Source organism: Pan paniscus, chromosome 5 (genome assembly GCF_029289425.2).
Source record: "Pan paniscus chromosome 5, NHGRI_mPanPan1-v2.0_pri, whole genome shotgun sequence".
Taxonomy (NCBI): domain Eukaryota; kingdom Metazoa; phylum Chordata; class Mammalia; order Primates; family Hominidae; genus Pan; species Pan paniscus.
In genome coordinates, this window is record NC_073254.2 from 156,737,918 (window position 1) to 156,757,925 (window position 20,008).

The 20,008-nt window shown below is 40.8% G+C and overlaps 1 protein-coding gene across 5 annotated transcripts in view; it reads right to left on the reverse strand.

Moving 5' to 3' along the window:
* Nucleotides 1-20,008, reverse strand: part of MAP3K5 (mitogen-activated protein kinase kinase kinase 5) — a 266,344-nt gene that overhangs the window by 214,833 nt on the left and 31,503 nt on the right. The gene's annotated exons all lie outside the window — the stretch shown is intronic.

A 20,008-nucleotide genomic window follows, 5' to 3' on the forward strand; every position in this document is an offset into this window, starting at 1 on the left:
CAGCCTCCCAAGTAGCTGGGACTACAGGCGTGTGCCACCACGCCCAACTAATTTTTGTATTTTTTAGTAGAAATGGGGGGGGGTTTACCACGTTGGCCAGGCTGGTCTCAAACTCCCAACCTCAGGTGATCTGCCCCCCTCGGCCTCCCAAAGTACTGGGATTACAGGCGTGAGCCACCACACCCAGCCTGTGGTCTCCCGTTATTTTGAGGGGGCGGGGGAGACCTTAGTCCCTAGCAAAGTAATTCTCTAGCATATTAAGTATATGAAATGTTTCTATGCAAATGTGTTCCTTCCTACCCTACTGTGGTAAGCATGGCACAGAAGACCCTGTAGAAGATATCATCAGAAACCGCAGTCAATACTGTGCACCTCTCTGTATACAGATAAGGCAGAAGGGAGTTCATTCCAAGATGTGCAGTAAAATAATTCAGAAAAGAATGGTTGGGGGCAGTGGTGGGGGGCTTCTTTTTGGAATGAATGAACAGACAATGAAAATGAATGAATGCACATACAGCAGTGAGACAATGCAGGTTAATCCAGGGTTTACTTCAGTAATCTACTGACAGCAGCCCTCCACTGAGGAGGAGTTAGGAAGCTTAAGATGAAGAAAACCTAAAAATCAAGCAGAGTTTTGAAAAAATGTTAACTGTTTCCACTGTAAGTTTACAAAGTAAGGTGGCAAACTGAGCAAAAAAAATCTCATTTTTAAAAATGAATCATGTTCACTGTTATGCAGCCAGCATTATGAGCAATTAAGTGTTTCGAGTGGTTGAGAAAACAAGAAAGGCGTTTCAGGTTCCAGTTCCCATTCTTGAGCTTTCAAAAGCCTGTGAAATCTGGCCACTGGGGACAGATGCATGGAAGACTTAACTGGCCTGAGAGATGGGCACTCTCCCTTCCTGAAGAAGTCCTACACCTCTGTAAATTGGGTTCAAACCAGTCAAGAATTCTCAACTTAAGCTGTATCAGTGTGAATTCAAATTTCTCTAAGTTAAGAGATTCTCGGAAGGAAAAACAACTCTATTTTCAGTCAATTAAAATTAGCAAGAAAACAAGTACATTTACAAAGGGTCATGCTCCAGAAGTTATTCTCGTAAGAAAGTGGTTGGGAATTTGCCTTCCATGTTCCCATGGAAACCCTGTTAAATAACACCTGAGCCCACAAAGGCCTACTGACCTCATCCCGTCTGAGGCATGAATACCAGCAGGCAGGCCACGTGCCTTACCTTGGGAGTAGCCTGCACTGTTTCCAGAGACTGCCTTCTCTCTGCTTTCCTCGTGAACACATTTCTTTAAATAACACTCCCTGTTACATGCCTTCTGTTGTTCTCCAGAAATCAGTCAAGTCACCATACCTGACATCTACCACCACCTGCTTTCCTGAAACTGCTCTGGCAAAGTTATCAGGGGTTTTCTGATCTCCAAGTCCAGTTATTTCTCTGAAACATTCAACTTCACTGACCTTCGGACAAGCCCTCTTTGCATCGCTTTTAGAGCTAATCCCTTCTCTCTCTCCCTCTCTGAACTTTCTCTCATCTGTTGTGCCATCTTACCATCTTCCCTTTCTCACTAGATGATGCCTTCCTTTGCCCATTTTTTGTTGTTGTTGTTGGTTGGTTGGTTGGTTGGTTGGTTGTTTTTTGAGACAGAGTCTGGCTGTTTCACCCAGGCTGGAGTGCAGTGGTACGATCTCAGCTCACTGCAGCCTCTGCCTCCTGGGTTCAAGTGATTCTCATGCCTAAGCCTCCCAAGTAACTGGGACCACAGGCGGGTGCCACCACACCCAGCTAATTTTTCTATTTTTAGTAAAGATGGGGTTTCGCCACGTTGGCCAGGCTGGTCTCAAACACCTGGTCTCAAACATCAGGTGATCTGCCTGCCTCAGCCTCCCAAAGTGCTGGGATTACATTACAGGCATGAGCCACCATGCCCCGCCGTCCATCTTTAAATGCCAGTGTTTCCTTAGTTCTATCATAGCCTTCTCTTTATCCTACCCCTTCCTTGTGGAGAGACTCATTTTTTCCATGATTTATTATAAAATGCCTGGCACATGTTAAGTGCCCAATAAATGTTAGCTTTCATCATTATCCTTCAAAACCCAGTTCAAATGTCACCTCCTGTCCAATGTCTTAGCCAACCTCCTCCACACTTCCTTCTCCCCCTGAAGAATCCTCCATGATTTGTGCTCTCAAAGAACCTTACATAAACCTCTAGTATAACAATTAGCACCAGCCTAGGCAACATGGCAAAACCCCATCTCTACAAAAAAAGAATTAAAAAATTAGCCAGCATGGTGGCACACACCTGTGATCCCAGCTACTCAGAAGGCTGAAGTGGGAGGATCGCCTGAGCCCAAGGAGGTTATGGCTGCAGTGAGCTGTGATCGCACCACTGCACTCCAGCCTGGGTGACAGAGTGACTCAGTCTCAAATTTTTTAAAAAACAACAACAACAAACAATTAGCACAATATATACAATATGTTCATAGGCTGGTCTCCCTTACCAGACTGTGAGCCCCTCCAGGAAAGGGATGACATCATTGAATTGTATTCTATAAACATCATTAAGTGTCATCTACAGGTCACACACTGATACAGAAGACCTGGGGGATGTCAAGAACCATAAAATGTGATCTTTGTCATTAACTCACACTTAAGCAGAAAAAGCAGACATCAAAACCAATAACTAAAACACCACTGGGGGGAAAGTGTGATATTCATTCAATCAATCAATCTGTATCAAGTGCCAAGCACTCCATTAGGTACTAGAGGTGCAGGGTTAACAAGACAGAAAAAGAGACATGGAACTATATTCTAATGATTCTTTAAAAAACCAGAAACTGCTCCTTGTTTGTCAGATGTTTCTAACAAAAGGTTTTTCATTATTGTGTAAATTGGACTTGACTTTTTCAGTTGTTCCTTCTTAGTCATATCACATATGATGCAAGACCTATGGAGCAACAGCTTTTTTTATATCTCCCAAAGAATCAAGCATGATTTGAATACTGAATCCTTAAAGCAAATCAAAATTTATTTAACAGCCTTCAGAGGTCATTTCAAGAGGGAATAGATAGGGCTGCTAACAGAAATATGCATTAAAAAAAATTCAGATCTTAAAGAGAGAATAAAAATAGAAGGATAAATAGTTCCAAGATTATTCATACCTTAAAAGAAAAAGAATGCTAAGGTCAAGCTTATAAGCAACGAGGCAATGTGCTGGATTCAGGAAGAAATTTACCGGGTGACCACATATTAGGTATAGATTATGGCTCAAAAGTTGGGTAATACTTTTTGCTGTGGCTAAATGGGACAATGACAAGTCTTGAAAAAATAATTCTCATAGACTAAATATTAAGTCATCAGAAGCTTGTAACCTAGTCCAGGTCTCAAATTATGCTTTCGGCACGTAGACCAGGTAACTGAAAACTAAAAGCAGATGAGAGTCTCGAATTCTCCTATCATAGCCTTTTTCTTCTTCTATGCTCTCAGAAAACCTCCTCATATTAAATGTGGCATATCCTCTGGCACAGAACTCTTTGGGTAACATGCTCCTAACTCCCCTGATAATAAACCATGGAGAATAACCCAAAGAACATACAGTGTGAAAACAGAAAAATCATGATTGCTTCATACATCCACTCCTGCAAACTTAGTCCAATGTGTCTAATGATGTTTTTAGAGGAACATACAAGCCTGTTAAATAGTTGTGGCCTGGGAAAACTAAGGCATGGCAATATACAAATACCACAGTACAATTTTGCTTGAAAATTCTCAAGCAATGTCACAACACGGTGGCAACAGCTTTTGTGTGTACAATGCATTCCCTTCTGGGATCACTTGAAGATGAGATCTGGCCCTTCTTGGGCTACTTCAAATTAGAAGTTAACTTGCCTGCAAACAGGTAATGATAAGAAGATCCAATCCTGAATAATCAAGAGATTATCCATCAAGAAGAGTGTTCATTATTTAACATGATAAAAACCTATTTCTTTAATAAAACCTACACTAAGTGGAGAGTCCTGAGCTCTATGAAGCTTGGAAATTGTGAGGCTGTACTTTCTCATTACTTATGTGTATTTCACCCAGCAGTGAAAATGTCTCTTCAGGTAAACCAAGGAGATACATCAATATCTTAATTTTAGTTCCAAGTGTATACACGATTCGTCTAAAGTAGAAGAGTGTCACTTGTATGCTATTATGGTTTTGGGGTTGTCTTTTATTTTTTATTTATTTATTTATTTTTGAGACAGGACATTGCTGTCACCCAGGCTGGAGTGCAGTGGCGCAATTACGGCTCACTGCAGCCTCTGCCTCTCTGGCTCAAAGTGATCCTCCCACCTCAGCCTCCTGAGTAGCTGGGACTACAGGTGTGTACCACCACAACCAGCAAATTTTTGTATTTTTTGTAAAGAAGAGGTCTCACCACGTTGCCCATTCTAGTCTTGAACTCTTGTGTTCAAGCGATCCACCAGCTTCTGCCTCCCAAAGTGCTGGAATTATAGGCATGAGCCACTGCACCCGGCTGCTATTAAGGTTTAATCTTCTTAAAGATTTCACAAATGGGCACCAAATGAGCCACAGGTGAGGATGTTATAAATTTAACCATAATACTCCTGGAAGGTTACTTAAGCTCAAACCTCCAACACCGACAAATTCTTCAGCTTGGAGTTGTCTGCCTTTTGCCTGCCCTCTGTTGCCCTTTATTTGAATATATGCTGAATGCATTGGTAAGACTAACACAATGGTCCTGTAAGTTAAATGGTAATCAAGTCAAAATTGTAAGTGACTGCAAAGATTTCTTAATGCTGACAGCCCTTACTTTCAGACTTTGGAAATACAAACAACGCAGATCTGCAAAATGACATTCTAATCATCACGGCAGGATCAGTCCTTGGGTAACCCACTCATATGTCATATTTAATGGCTAAATGAGTTTTCTATACTACTGGTTTTATAAGGGAAAGAAGAGTCTGGAACTCTCTTAACAGTCTAGGATAGTATTTCTTTTCCAATTTTATTTCAGATTTACCAACTGCCAAGTGTACTTCAAGCACATAAAATATTGGTAGCACTGAGTTGCTCGGCAAGAAAAGTCAAGCCAACTATTCTTGTCATAACTCACGTGCAAGCTACAACCTTGTTCTCTTTGACTAGGTCAAGCCAAGCAACTTGTGCCCCAACCCTGCTTTGCAATAATATACACACGCTAAGAGATGTATCAGTTTTTAAAACCAGACTCCAGGCTCCTCTAGAGTATCTACAAATCTTTTTCTTATTCAAATTCTATGTATACAGTAAACTCTGGGTCACTGTATCTGGGAAACTGACCAGGAGGTGTTTTGTTGTTTAATTTTTTGAGACAGGGTCTCCGTTTGCCCAGGCTAAAGTGCAGTGGTGCAATTGCAGCTCACTGCAGCCTGAAAAATTAAAATCCTACTGTCCATATTTGAAACCCGAATTTTCCCTGGATCAACCAAAGCTAGTTTCCCAAGACCAATTTCCTAAAAATCTAGGAGATGTCATGGAAGAACTAACGCACATCAACTGTATGTATGTGACTCAAAAACAATCAGAAATGTTACATAAATGTTTAAAAAAGAAATGTTATATAAAGTATACATTCATTAATGTGACTTAGAACCTTCAGAGGTAGCCCAGATTTCTCCGTTAGAACATGTTTTATGTATATCAAATTACAGATATGGTTCTGCATTGACAACGCATCTACTACATCTGCCTTTATTATCTAAAGGAACCTGGTTTGTTTATTTTCTATTCTTATTCTGGCCCAGCCATTCGAATGCTTGGCATTCAGGTTGACAATTTTCTGTCAGCCAAGAATCACACACTCTACACATCATCAACAAGCAAGCAACACAATTTTATTATGTAACACAGGTGAGAAAAATACTAAATTGAAATTATGTTGTTGGCATATTTTAATTATCTAAAACAACCTAGATTTTTTCACAAGCTGAAAAGATTAATACAAAGGACTTCAAATTCCACTACTAGGAAAATAATATATTTTTTAAAAGGTTCTAAATCTCAGGCAATAACTCTTATTTGTTTCCCTAAGAGTCAGTATAAACAAGTTCTTCTTAATTAAAGAATCATAATACCCCTCTTGGAAGTAAATTTAATAATATTTTACCTGTATTTATAAGAGATCTGAAAGGTTTTTAATACAATCTTGGAATTTATATACGTAATTTTCATTATGATACTGATTTCATTAAAAAAATAAGTGGAGGTCTAATGCATATTATACTATTGTGAAAGATTTTTATTTCTGATGCATTTTCACATCTTTTATAGCAGTAATAAACCCTGTTCTCAAGTGCACAGTTCAATGAAATGATCTACATTATGAAGTCCTTAAAATACTCCCTCAGATTTTTTACTTATTCATTACTTAGTTCACTATATAATCTTGCATGTTGTAGGCTCCCAACAATTATTTATTAAATTGCTGAATTCAAATAATAGACTGTAAAATCATAAAAGGCAGAAATCACACCTTTTTAACCTAATTTTATATAGACCTTAGATATCTTGCAGATTTTAAGTAGCCAAAAAATGTCTGCTGATGTGATGCCTGTAATCATGACAGTAATAGTTATTTCAATCTTTTCAAATAGAAAATGTATTTCTGTGAGACAGGAGAACATAAGTTATAAGTGAATAGATTCCGGAATCTGACAGACTTGGGTTCAGAATTGGATTCTGCCCCTCAGTAGCTATGTGACACTGAGACCACTGTTGGTAACAGTTTCAGGGGCTCAGTTTTTGTTTCCCCAAACAAAAAAACTGATTGACTGATGCTATCTGCCTCATAAAGTTGTTTTAAAGATTAAATAGGCCGGGTGCAGTGGCTCACGCCTGTAATGCCAGTGCCAGCACTTTGGGGGACAGATGCGGGAGGATCACTTGACCTCAGGAGTTTGAGACCAGCCTAGGTAACATGGTGAGATCTTGTCTCTACAAAAAATAAAAATAAGGCTTGGCACAGTGGCTCACGCCTGTAATCCCAGCACTTTGAGAGGCCAAGGCGGGCAGATCACTTGAGGCCAGGAGTTCGAGACCAGCCTGGCCAACATGGCAAAACCCTGTCTCTACTAAAAACACAAAAAATTAGCTGGGCATGGTAACCTGGGAGGCAGAGGTTGCAGTGAGCCAAGATCACACCACCGTACTCCAGCCTGGGTATAGAGTGAGCCTGTCTCAAAATAAATACATAAATAAATAATAAAAAAATAAATAAAAACATAAAAAATTAGCCCAGTGTGGTGGCGCATGCTTGTAGTCCCAGCTACGTGGGAGGCTGAGGCAGGAGGATCACTTGAGTCAGGAAGATCAAGACTGCAGTGAGCCATGATCATGCCACTGAACTTTAGCCTGGGCAACAGAGTGACACCCTGTCTCAAAAAAAAAAAAAAAAAAAAAGATTAAATAAGGTCATACATATAGAGTGATAGAGTGATTAGCACATACACCTAGTACACAGTAATGCATGCTGTTTGTGTATGGCTTGCTTTAATTTATAAGACCAAAGTGTCATATATTCAGCTTGTCAGCTTATGTAATCTTACAGCAGTTTGCTAGCCCTCTAAAATATAAGGACCTTTTTCCTTCATAAAATAGGCTTATTTGGAACAGTCTAAACTACTGAGGGTCCCATAGTAGCAATTATATTCTCCTAGTATAAGAATGAAGTTGGGTTTCCAGACACCACAGGCATACCACTGGCATATTCCTGACTTGGTTATGGCCACATGGCTTATATCTTTTCTCACATCCAAAACCTAGAGGACTGACATCCTCTTGTCAATTTGTACATGTTCCCTGACCTAAAATAACCATGACTAGGAACCCTGGTTAAAGCAAGGTATTCTGGGACCCTCTCAGGGCAAACGGCTTCAGATGGCAGAGTAGCAGAGACAACAGGTCCTTTAAGTCAGGTTGAGTTAAAAGCACTTGGAGAGACAGGCATAGAGCCTGCTGAGAATGACCAACCTTCTGCAGGGAAGAGTTGTCAAAGACTTGGAAAAGGTCAAAAGGTACTGAGTATCCTTTCAGTGGAGGGCTGGGCTTAGTGCAGCACTCCCTCTGGGAATTATCAGATTTTAAAGGGGTGTGTACCTTTGATTGTCCTCCTAGTGATTTGGCTATTTTACAATGCTGTTGGGGTAAATATTACCTTATGCAAAACTGATAGTAATGCAAATATTTTTTGTCCACAGCAATACAAATGAATATAGTTTGGTAGAGATACAATTGATTTCTACCCTTTAGAATAGATGACTCCAACATTTATACTTATAGAATTGCCTTACAAAATATTAACCAATTTTGCATCTATTAGCAAATTCATTTCACCATTCCTGATTTTGTATGTATGTATACCATATTTGCTCTTCGAACTCTCCTTTCAACCAGTTTTAATATCTTTCTGGTTTTTCTCATTATATAATGAATTAATTCAAAATTTGGCATATGTTTATATTTGTAGAGAGTTGTTATTTTAGATTGTTGTAAATTATAGTTTAGAACATTGTAATGTGGCGCTTCCCGTGAAGAATGCACTTTCTCAGGAAGGGAAATTGATGAGTTAGAAAGGAGCTTTTAGTTTTGCCCAGAATGATTTATTTTTCTAAAAAAGAAAGAGAAGTAAAACAAGTATGTCAAAATGTGTAACTGCTATTAACTATTACATTTAGGTAGTATGTAGATGCATAAGTGTCTGTTAAACTATTTTATATGCTTTCTTTATGACTAAAATGTTTCATAAATTTTTTTAACGTTTTTTCTAAAAAGAATGAGTCTGGTAGAGAGGAATGGGGAATGTAGGTCGTTCCTCCTGACTGCTTCCCTTAGCTTCAGTTTTTCCCATGCAAACAGATACACGTTATACATCTTTATACTCCTGAAGATTTATGCCTTCTTCTGCTTCTTAGTTCTTCGATTCATCCTGATTCAGTAAGAGGCATATTATAGGCAATTAATAATAAATGCTTACAAAATTTAATTAGTAGGAATATGCTATCACATTAAGGGAAACTGCATCAGACTCCAGAGCCAGCACATCTCAGGGAAACAAGGAAAGAACTGTCCCCAGGCTGTGCTGTAAACCCAGCTCTCTGGATCATTCTGGAGAAAGGCTAGTTTTGGTCTATCGCAGTCCATCTAACCATCATGCCCAGGAAACAGCCCAAGACTTGCCTGAAGAAAGCCCAACTTACAACTTAAGGCCAAGCAACTGGCAACCACTATTGAGTTGGCTCCCTTGTTGACACTGATCGAAAAAGGTAAGTCAGTTTTCTGATTAAGATGTCACTAAAATCTGCTAGCAAGAGGGAATCAGAAGTTGTGTGACTACTATGACTCTTCCTCATAATAATAACTGCCATCGTGAACCAAAATATTAGAACTGATCCTCTTAAACAGAATATGTAGTTCAAAATGTTTTGAAATGTTTTTCACTGCAGGTGGAACGGTAGTATAGAGAACGAAACATCTGTATTGTTTGGAAGTTGGAAGACCTCCTATTCAACCACTTGATTTAATCTGGCCGCTCTCATAGCCTTTCCAACTATAAGATATAGTTAATTACACTGCCATGCCTACTATTTTATAAGAAATAGGATCATCTTATTGAAGAGTAAGATAATCAAAGGAGGAGGAGTAGCACTGAACAACTGATTCATTGATACTATCATTCTGACCCAACTGCATAAAATCACCCCAACCTCAGAGTGATCAAATTATAAATTGGGAAATATCTAGCTACAGGCCAAAGCGGTGGCCCCTGGACAGCAGAAATAGCACTTCTGTCCTGGTTGCCCCAGCTTTAAGCTGACATTTGTCACAATGACCGTATTACAAAACTTGAGCGTGACATTAAGAGGTATTTGACATGGCCGGGCATGGTGGCTCATGCCAGTAATCCTAGTATTTTGGGAGGCAGGGGCAGGTGAATTGCTTGAGCCCAGCAGTTCAAGACCAGCCTGGGCAACAAGGCAAAACCCTGTCTCTACTGGAAAAAAAAAAAAAAAGGGGGTATTTGACATGTAATAGCTTTGGATGACTTTTTTAAAATAATAAATAGGAGTAATTAAGCCAGGCACAGTGGCTCATGCCTGTAATTCCAACACTTTGGGAGGCTAAGGTGGGAAATTCCTTTGAGTCCAGGAGTTAGAGGCTGCAGTGAGCTACGATTGAGACACTGCATTCCAGCCTGGGAGAGAGAGTGACACCCCATCTCAAAATAAAAAAAAAAAAAGACAAGAAAAAACAAAAGAAATAGAAGTAATCAACATTTTTAAAGGAGAGAGAATTCTCTGGCTTAGGCAAAGACTTGGTTTTATATGGCTTGGGGTCAATGGACAGGTAAGATGATGCTGATTGATACTGACTACGGCAGCTCTCCTCCATGTTTCTGTTTCTTAAGAGTTCACGGGTGTAGAAGAGGCTACAAGTATTGGAAAGTACTGGTATAACTGGTCTCAACCATTTTTAGAGATTGCCAGTACAAAGGAATATAACTTACTTCCTGTATGAATCATATACCAAAGGCAATTGCTTTCCTCATTGTTGATGAACTACTGTAACAGAAAAGGTCTGCTTATAGTGGAATGTTTTCTGTTACCCTGTGCAACTTCTGTGGTATTTAAGTTACACAGATCTGCTGTACTACGATTTTATTAAATAGGAAATGCCCTTAATATTTAAAATTCTCTCCTGTCTCCCCTAAGAAAATTATCACAATGTAGTTTCAGTTATTTCTGTTTTCCTTTGGAAAACCAAAAACACTACAAAATAAAATTCATATGAAATGTAAGTTATCAATTATTTACATTTTTTGAACACTTAGACAAGATTTTGAAAATCAGCTTTGTCTCATATCCTTCCTGCTTTTCCACTAACCTGGCACATATTTCGATTAGTGTCTCTAGTCAATACCTTTAGCCAAAGAGAAAAACTAATACATTAAAACAACTAGGCTAGGCGCAGTGGCCCACGCCTGTAATCCCAGCACTTTGGGAGGCTGAGGCAGGAGGATCGCTTGAGTCCAGGAATTTGAGACCAGCCTGGGCAACATGGTAAAACCCCATCTCTACATAAAAATACAAAAATTGGCCAGGCTTGGCTGTGCTCAAAGCAGGAGGATCGCTTGAGCCCAGAAGGCGGAGGTTGCAGTTGGAGCCGAAATCATGCCAACGCACTCCAGCCTGGGTGACAGAGCAAGATCTTCTTAAAAAAAAAAAAAAACCCACAACTACACAAACCAATATATCAGAGTCACCAACGGATTTTTAATTTATCATTTTGCCTTGATTTCCTTTATTTCCCTTTTATGCCACTAATAAAATTTTCAAGTTTAATTTTACTCCCTGAAAATGAGGGTATCTTTCTCATATCTAGCCAGTTTCCCCACCTACCTATATCCAAATTACAGGAAGATGAGGCTGTCTTCAAGATATATTTTTCCCAAAGCTGTGGGTTCCCAGTTTCTTCTGATAACCACATAGCTGTGGGTTCCTGCAACACTGCCCACCTCCACCATATTTCCCACTCTCATCTTGCCCCAGGTGGAGCGGGGCAAATGCTGGCATGTTCTACAGCCACAGTGAGGGTTCCATGGGTGACAGAAAGGGGAGCGTGTGATAAAAGGCCCTCGAATGGCCTCCTGGGAGGGGCCATCACTGCACAGCACACTGTCAGCCCTGGAGTCAGTAGCCAACAATGCATTTTCCTATGGTTCTCTACTTTCCTGGCTTGGAGTGGTGTTTGAAGGGACCACTTGGAGGAAGTACTTGGAAAGCAGGCACGGTTGGTACCTCATGCTGGAGAGACTTGCACATTTCCCGGACTTTGTGCTTGTCCATCTCCCACCGCTCCACAAAGAAAGTGTGAACCAATTTTATCCTGCAAACCAGAAACAGTAACTGAATGGGCCTCTAACCAGACCTCTGAAACAGGAAGTAGGGCACAGTTCTTATAGCCACCAGAGGGGAACTGCCCTATAAACAGAGAACTCCCAAAAGGCTGGCTCCAGCCAAGGCCACTGGTGAGACAAGCCTGTGTTATGCGCTTATATAATGCACAGGCTTCACCCAGAGATGGAACCAGCTCGAACTACCAACTGATAATGTCTCAAGCAGACAACAGCTGACCAAATTAAGGAAAGAAACCAGGATCCTGGCAGCCCAGGAAGCAGAGCCGGTCATGACAACGTGCAGTTGATGATGTGGGGTAAGAAATTGGTACTCTAAAAACTATTTTTGTGCTCTGGAGTTTTCTTTTTGATTTTGCTTTTTTCCGTCCGATTTTCTAGTTAAGCTCTTTTTAAAAAATTATAGTTTTGCCTTAATTGACCCATTATCCAAGAAAGCAAGAAGCAGCAGTGCTGTCAGTTTGTGTGGGGTGGGTGGCAGCTGCTGCAATGGTGTGCCAGGGAACGTGAACAGCTCAGAGAAAAACCATGTGTTGGACACCACTGGGATTTTTTAAAAAATCCTTTCCTAACTAGAGTTTTCCCTTATGAGTTTATCTACGTTTGCTCTTTTGATAATTTTACTAAGGGTCGTTTCTCACGTGAAGCAGTGGCTGAAAGGTGGGAAGGGGCTGCAGGGCGGTTCCAATCAGAGGCTCTCAAACACAACTCTGTTGACTGGTGTGATAAAGTTTTCACTCATCCTTGGAGAAATGGGAAAAATAAATAATAAGTCATGAGTTTTTGCACACATTTTCTGTATGTGAAGATCTGCCCTTCATTCTAAGGTTATGTCCCCCCCTAATTTTTTTTTAACATAAAACTTTCCTTTTTAAGAAATCATGGCAATAGGTGGCTGGTTGTTGATTTTCTTCTGTCTCTCTGTCTCTCTTTCTCTCTCTCGATTTTCCTCACTTTCTCTACTTATAATACTCTTACTTGGAAAAATTTAAATGTTGGCAAACACATGTCAGTCCTCCAAATTTTTTTAACTGGTTCGTGGGAACCACTATTTAGGACATACAGACTTTACTCTCTCCTTCAAAATATATGAGACAATATACTCGGAAAGTATATTGAAAGTAGAAATGCAGAAGTGGGCTGGAAAATTTTCAAGAACTTCTCCATCTGGGATAGATGGGATACAAGGTTATGTTCTGTTTTGTTTTATTGTTTTACCAAATAAGATTAGAAGTCCTAAGGAGCTTTGCTGGAAGCAAGTTGGAGCCAAAGCCTGGCAAGGTCAGATGCCTCTCCAGCAAGATGGCATATTAACACATGGGCGTCTTTTGTCACAAGCTCAAGTAAAGTGGGAACATACCATGGATGAGAACAGAAAAGCTAAGTTCTTACAATTTTAACTAGCATGTGCTTCCTTCCTGTTACCTATGATTGCTACAGGGTGAAAGGCTGAGTAAGCGATTGCAATCTGCAGTGAGCCAAGCTGAAAGGCCCGGGCGGATGTGAAGGCTGGTGGTAAGGAAATGGGAAGCAGGCAGCCAAGCTAACCCTGTGTCCACTGAAGGAGTGAGGTGGCCTTGAGCACAGAGCATCCCTGGGTCTTACGTCGGCAGGAAGTAGAAAGGGAAGAAGCCTAAAGGAAGTGAAAGTGTTGCTGGATCTCCTGCTGGCGTTGCCTCCTCCTTCACACAGCATCCCAGTTCTCCCTGCAGCCACCTGATCTTCCCTTTGTCCCCTTCCTCACCACAGCCCCACCACCTTCACCACTCCAAGCTTCTCCTACATCTGGCCAAGATGCTACTCAGAGCTGGATGAAAGCAAAAGTCACTGCTCTAATACAAGAAAAGTCCCGGTTTTAGGTTTCAGAAACAGAATTTTCCCGAATGTTTAAAATGGTGAATGGTTCCATAAACTGTGTTAACCAGGCTTCTTACAGGCTAGTCCCAGAATCTGACCACCATGTGCAATACTGTTTCTAAGAAAAGTGTGCTCCAAGCAAGAACCTTCAAACATTTAACCTGAATGAATGAATATAACCTCTTCACGGTTCAGTGTTTTCATAAGCAAAACAAGAGAATAACAGCATTGATGTCTTTTAAAAAAAATTTAGGGCTGGGCGCGGTGGCTCACGCCTGTAATCCCAGCACTTTGGGAGGCCAAGGCAGGCAGATCACTCCTGAGGTCAGGAGTTTGAGACCAGTCTGGCCAACAAGATGAAACCCTGTCTCTACTAATAATACAAAAAAATTAGCTGGAATGTGGTGGCACATGACTGTAATCCCAGCTACTCAGGAGGCTGAGGCAGGAGAATCACTTGAACCCAGGAAGCAGAGGTTGCAGTGAGCCGAGATCGAGCCACTGCACTCCAGCCTGGGCGACAAGAGCAAAACTCCATCTCAAAAAAAAAAAAAAAATTTGGAAAGCTTCCCATTTGGGATCTGTCCACCTACACAGGGCAACACGATAGTATTGACATCTCTTAGCTTTTACGGAATTTTCTGCCTACAATGCAGAGGGCAAAGAAGGGGTATTGTCAGCTTGGCTTTGCTGTCTCTGAGTGACAGTCTCTTGTATACGTAAATAAGATGAATTTTCATAAAAGCATTGACAGAGCATTAGCTTCACCTCAGAAAGAAAATGAAAAAGCAAATGACAACTGTAGTCAAAGAAGAAATTAAAATATAGTTAAATAGTAAACAGATCAAGAAAAAATCAGTGAAAACCTTTAACTTGCAACCTATTCTTTTTAAAGACATCAGTACACAAAGATTCGGAAAGTTTATTAAAAATGTTACCAAACTTTAATTTTTTTTTTTTTTTTTTTTTTTGAAACAGGGTCTCATTCTGTCACCCAGGCTGGACTGCAGTAGCACGATCTCAGCTCACCGCAGCCTCAGCCTCCCAGGCTCAAGGGATCCTCCCACCTCAACCTCCCGAGTAGCTGGGAATAAGTTCTTACTCACTCCGTTAGGTTGAGCTATTCGAACATCACTGTTTCCCATGTAAACGTTGAGACCTTCATTAGGCTCTCCTTGCTTACCCTGCCATTTCACTTCAGGTGTCACGACCTTTAAGAAGCTACCCCTTGCCAGGTGTGGTGGCTCACACCTGTAATCCCAGCTCTTAGGGAGGCAGAGGCAGGAGGATAGCTTGAGCCCAGGAAATTGAGACCTGCCTAGGCAATATAGCGAGACCCCATTCTCCACAAAAAGGAAAAAAGCAAACAAAAAACAAGCATAAGAAGCTACCCTTGAACCCACTGTACCCTCAATCTGATTTTTGAAGCTGATTCCTGGGAGCCCAGCATCCTGGCACAGAGGCACTGCTAAGGCAAAGGCATTGGTCTGCCCTCCCCACCAACTCTGAGCTCTTCAGGGGCAGGAATATGATATATACAAGCAGTTCATTTAATCTCTACGAGCTGAAATGATTCATTTGTCTTAATAATGCTGTCATTTTAAAGTACAGAATTTGAGAGCCGGAGGGAATCTCAGATACCAATTATTCCAACACTCCACTCTTTTCTGAGGCTTTAAATGACTTGCTCCAAGTTAGAAAAGAATCAGGACCCAAAGCCAAACCTTGAAAATGCTGTTCTAATGCTTTGTGCCTGCATCCCATGCCGCCTTGCCTTTGTAAATTCACAGGATTAAATAAGGGAATCCTAAAAAATGTGTTCAATTCCCCCTTCACTTCTAACCCTGGTCAATTTTACAGGCAAAGAAACACCACTGGAGGCAATGAAGGGCCGTTCTCACAATTACATGGTTCACAGCAGAGCTGGGATGAAAACTCGGATCTAATATGAGGGACCGTGTTCTTCCCACTATCTCATAAAAATTCAACTTTCAAGTACAGGTCATGGGTGTAGAGCAAAGGTCAGCATGGCACAGGGGCCAAATCCTGTGGGCCACCTGTTTTTGAGTATGGCTTGCAAGCTAAGAATGGTTTTTACATTTTAAAATGGTTATAAAACAAGAAATCATACTTTGTGAGGTATATGAAGTTCAAATTTCAGTGTCCACGAATAACGTTTGGTTGGAACATAGTCATGATCATTTGTTTAGGTCCTGTTTATGGCTGCTCTTGAGTAATAGGGCAGAGTTGAGAAGTTGTGAAAGAGACCTCAAGAAATGAAACCACACACCTAAAACCATCTGATCTTCAACAAAGTCAACAAAGTAAGTAATGGAGAAAGGACTCCCTATTCAATAAATGGTGCTGGCTAGCCATATGCAGAATAAAATTGGACCCCTATTTATCACCATATACAAAAATTCATTCAAGATGGATTAAGGTTTAAATGTAAGACCTCAAATCATAAGAATCCTAGAAGAAAGCCCAGGAAATACCATTCTGCATCAGCCTTGGGAAAGAATTTATGACTAAGTCCTCAAAAGCAATTGCAACAAAAACAAAAATGACAAATGGGACCTAATTAAACTAAAGAGCTTCTACACAACAAGAGACACTATTAAGAAAGTAAAAAGACAACCCTCAGAATGGGAGAAAATATTCACAAACTACGCATTTAAGAAAGGTCTACAAATCAACAAGCAAAACAACAAATAACCCCGTTAAAAAGTAGGCGAAAGATATGAACAGACATTTCTCAGAAGAAGGCATACAAGCAGCCAACAAACTTATGAAAAAATGTTCATCATCACTAATCATCAGAGAAATGCAAATCAAAACCACAATGAGATAACATCTCACACCAGTCAGAATGGCTTTTGTTAAAAAGTAAAAAAATAACAGATGTTGGCGAGGCTGCAGAGAAAAGGGAACACTTACACACTGTTGGTGAGAATGTAAATTAGTCCTGCCACCGTGGAAAGTAATTTGGAGAGTTCTCAAAGAACTAAGAGCTGAACTACCGTTCGACCCAGCAATCCCATTACTAGGTATATACCCAAAGGAAAATAAATTGTTCTACCAAAAAGACACCAAAACCAGATATTGAATGTTCTCACTCATAAGTGGGAGCTAAACATTGGGTACAAGTAAACTTAAAGATGGGAGGCTGGGTGCAGTGGCTCACGCCTGTAATCCCAGCACTTTGTGAGGCCAAGGTGGGCAGATCGTGAGGTCAGGAGTTCGAGGCCAGCCTGGCCAACATGGTGAAACCCTGTCTCTACTAAAAATACAAATATTAGCCACGCATGGTGATGTGCGGCTGTAGTCCCAGCTACTTGACAGGTTGAAGCAGGAGAATCGCTTGAACCTGGGAGGCAGAGGTTATGGGGAGCCAAGATCACGCCACTGCATTCCAGCCTGGGCAACAGAGCGAGACTCCGTCTCAAAAAAAAAAAAAAAAAAAAAAAAAGCTTAAAGATGGGAACAACAGACAGTGGGGACTACTAGAAGGAGAAAAGAGAGGGGGCTGAAAAACTACCTATTGGGTACAAGGAAATTTTTTTTTCATTCATACCCCAAACCTCAGCATCACACAATATATTTCTTAAACAAACCTGCACAAATACCCTCTGATTCTGAAATAAAAGTTTTTTAAAAACTGCAAAGTCTAAAATATTTAGTATCTGGACCTCTACAGAAGTTTGTCAACCCCTAGTGGGGAAGAACAAGCCCTCTTAGAAGTCAGAAGAAAGTAAGTTCTACTACCATCAAACTCCACAGCCCTTAGTTTAGAAAAAACAAAGGGAGGCTGGGTGCAGGGCTCACGCCTGTAATCCCAACACTTTGGGAGGCCAAGGCAGGAGGACTGCTTGAGGCCAGGTTTGAGACCTGTCTGGGCAACACAGCAAGACCCCGTCTCTACAAAAAAAACATAGTAAAATAAAATAAAATTAGCCCAGCGTGGCGGCTCATGCCTGTAGTCCCAGCTACTCGGGAGGCTGAGGCAGGAGGATCACTAGAGCCCAGGAGTTCGAGCTAGCAGCGAACCATGATCATGCCACTGCACTCCAGGCTGGGCAACAGAGTGAGACCTTGTCTCTAAAACAAATAAAATAAAATAAAATAAAATAAAATAAAAACAAAGGGTTTGGATAAAACTGATGCACTACCTTCATTCTGTCACATTTTCATGCTTTCATGCTGACTGAGAGGGCACTCATCCTGGGAGTTCCTGCCATCCAGATGGGCAGGGGTTAAACTGAGACCTGTCTAGGTTGAAAGAAGCAGTACGAAGGGACAGAGTGGGCCCAGGAAAAAGAGGCTTCCGAGAGCATGCCCTCCCCACTATTCCATACACACCTAAACGCCTGGTAAGATCTTTGCCAGCTCACTCACATGATTCCAAGATAGGGAGCTTCCCTTGATTCTGAGAGTAACTCAGCCCACCTAAATGGAGGAAGCAAGGGCCAAGCACAACCTCTTTTTTTCTTTCTTTTTTTTTTTTTTTTAAGACAGAGTCTCTTTCTGTCACCCAGTCTGGAGTGTGCAGTGGTACAATCTCAGCTCACTGCAACCTCTGCCTCCCAGGTTCAAGTGATTATCCTGCCTCAGGCTCCTGAGTAGCTAGGACTACAGGTGTGCACCACCATGCCTGGCTAATTTTTGTCATTTTAGTAGAGACAGGGTTTCACCATGTTGGCCAGGAGGCTGGCCTGGAACTCCTGACCTCAGGTGATCCACCCGCCTTGGCCTCCGAAAGTGCTGGGATTACAGGCGTGAGCCACCACGCCTGGCCCAAGCACAACTTTTAGGGTCAGCCACCTGAAGTGGAATCCTGCATTGGCCACTTACTCCCTATGAATCCTAGGGCCAGTTAGGGATCCCTGGGTTTTCTCACCTAAGAAGGTAAGTACTTCCTTCACAGGCTTGTTTGGAGGATTCAATGAAATACACTCAAACTTCAGCTCCCTTCTAATCATTCTCTCTCCCTTTCCCAGAGACAGTATTTGGAGAATAACAGAAACCAAGCCTTGTTAGGAAAGTTTCTTTCAAATTAGCTTAGAGTTTAACATTTTTTTTCTAGAGCCCTAGAAAAAAAAACGCCCAATCAGTGCAATAAAAATAGGCTCAAGTGTTCAGTTGGGTATTTTCCTCTCATATCTTTTAGTTCTTTGAAGTTTCTTCCAAATTATAATCCAAAAATAAGAGTGCTACAATTTTTAGAAAAGTTACGTTGATGTAACTTTTATAGCAAGCTACCCAAAGAATCAAGCTATATTATAGCCATGCTCAGTTATGAAGACCAAAACTATTTTAAAAATACCAGAACCAGAAAGTCCTAGTTTATTTAGTCTGGCTTCCTTAACATGAAGGTCTTGCTGCTCTTAAAATATTCAGCTTTGGCTGAATTCCAAAACTGACATAAGCCCACTTCAGGTGTTTGGAAGACACTAAAGAGAATCAGAATTGAAAACAAGATTGGAAAATAAAGCCTTTTATGTGATCACAAATGCAAGAAGTGTATTGTTTTGAAACTACTAAACCAAGTTTTTACCCACAAATGTAAACATAAATATGTATATATTCTCAACACTGGACCTACAGGGGACTAAAGGTTAATTTCCATAATATGGTATTATTCCTAACATTTGCTAACAGCTAATTGCTTCAGTTACTAGAACTGCCTTAACATTTTCTGAAATTTGAGATAGGTTGAAAGATACATTTCTTTCATGGATTATGCTAGCAATCACTTTAATGGCGAAACTAATCTTATTATTAGGATAGCATACAGGTGTTTTAGACAATGTTAAATTACAAACTTTCTAGCCCACCATGGTTTATGGGGTAATAAAAAACAGGCCCTGGTTCTTTCACCAAAATCCTTACAAAGATAACACACAAGTTCAGTGTAAGTTGTAATGTTATTGCCTTTGGAAGCACTGTGATTACTTCAAAGTCTGGGTTGGTGAGAGGAAATTCAAGCTACTAAAACTTATCGAAGGTAAGGTGAGGTGGGAAGATCATCACATGGCATGCAAATTAATATAGTTACACTCTGCGTGCATGGTATGTCATCGTTCCCGTACTCTCAAAACTACACAGAGAAAAGGAGAACCTCATCTAAAACGGTCACAGGTATATGCAGAAAGAAAACAGGGACCAAACCTCACAGAAGCGAAACCGAGACACT